The 1,674-nt window shown below is 44.9% G+C and overlaps 1 protein-coding gene across 1 annotated transcript in view; it reads right to left on the bottom strand.

Moving 5' to 3' along the window:
* RFWD3 (ring finger and WD repeat domain 3) overlaps positions 1-1,674 on the bottom strand; it is a 45,705-nt gene that overhangs the window by 30,696 nt on the left and 13,335 nt on the right. The gene's annotated exons all lie outside the window — the stretch shown is intronic.

Genomic DNA, 1,674 nt, shown 5'->3' with positions numbered 1-1,674 from the left:
GCCCGGCTATTTTTTTTTTTTTTTTTGGTTGCAGCTGTCATTGTTGTTTGGCAGGCCCAGGCTGGATTTGAACTCGCCATATTAGGTGTATGTGGCTGGTGCCTTAGCCACTTGAGCCACAGGCACCGAGCCAATCTTTTTAAGTTTTAATAACTGCTGTTATGACATTAAGATATTACCTAGAAATACTGTTGGAGACTGCTCACACAGAAAAATTTTTATTTTTAATATGGCTGTACTTTACTGACAAATAATATACACCTGGGCCTGCTAAATGACAACTGCAACAAAAAAATAGCTGAGCCCTGTGGTGGGTGCCTGTAGTCCTAGCTACTCGGGAGGCTGAGGCAAGACAATTGCTTAAGCGCAAGAGTTTGAGGTTGCTGTGAGCTATGACACCATAGCACTATACTGAGGGTGACATAGTGAGATTCTGCCTCAAAAGAAAAATAAAGAAAAAATTAACATCTAAGACCCAAGTTCAAATCAAAGACTATGAAATAAAATTACTTTCAAATCTATGACACATTCTAAGGGCTTGAATGTTTCTCAATTACTTAGATAGGAAGTAAATTAACTCACATACCACTTTTCTTTTTTCGAGACAGAGTCTCACTTTGTTGCCCTTGGTAAAGTGCTATGGTGTCCCAGCTCACAGCAACCACAAATTCTTGGCCTTAAGTGAGTCTCTTGCCTCAGCCTCCCAAGTAGCTAGAGTATAGGCACCCATCCCAATACCCGGCTGTTTTTAGAGACAAGGTCTTGCTCTGGCTCAGGCTGGTCTCAAACCTATGAGTTCAGGCAATCCACCCACCTCAGCCTCCCAGAGTGCTAGGATTACAGGCATCAGTAAGCCACCATGGCCCACACCTGGCCCACATTCCACTTTTCACAAGTCTTTTCTAAATCCCTTTTGTTGCACCTCTAAGTGGAGTGCTACTAAACAATGAATATTGGATGAGTGAAATAGTCTTGCAAGTTAAGAAATATTTTTTGGAGGACAAAACACAAATGATCTAAAGGACCAACACTGGCTGGGTGCTCTGGCTTACCCCTATAATCTGAGCACTTTGGGAGGCCAGGGTAGAAGGATCATTTGAGGCCAGAAGTTTGAGACTAGCCTGGCAACATAGCATGACCCTTTCTCCTTAAAAAAATAAAAAAAAATAAAAAATTGCCATATACGCACAGTGGGGTAGCTGTGGCCTCAGCCCTCACGTCTCACCTTCCACGTCTTAAAAAAACTGCCACCTCGGCGGTTGGTTGGAACTTCGCCCAGGCCAGCCAGCCAATGACAACTGCAACAAAAAAATAGCCGGGTATTGTGGTGGGTGCCTATGGTCTCAGCTACTTGGGAGGCTGAGGCAAGAGGATCTCGAGTCCAATAGTTGAGATTGCTGTGAGCTGTGATGTCACAGTACTCACCAAGGGTGACATAGTGAGATTCTGTCTCAAAAAAAAATAAGGCTCGGTGCCTGTGGCTCAAGTGGGTAAGGCGCCAGTCACATACATACTTGAGCTGGCGGATTCAAATCCAGCCCAAGCCCGCCAAACAACAATAACAGCTGCAACCAAAAAATAGCCAGGTGTTGTGGCAGGCACCTGTGGTCCCAGCTACTTGGGAGGCAGAGGCAGGAGAATCACTTGAGCCCAGGAGTTGGAGATTGCTGTGAG

This window comes from Otolemur garnettii, unplaced genomic scaffold (assembly GCF_000181295.1).
Source record: "Otolemur garnettii isolate 467f Iridium unplaced genomic scaffold, OtoGar3 scaffold00047, whole genome shotgun sequence".
Classification (NCBI taxonomy): domain Eukaryota; kingdom Metazoa; phylum Chordata; class Mammalia; order Primates; family Galagidae; genus Otolemur; species Otolemur garnettii.
This window is presented reverse-complemented; position numbering and strand designations above follow the sequence as displayed.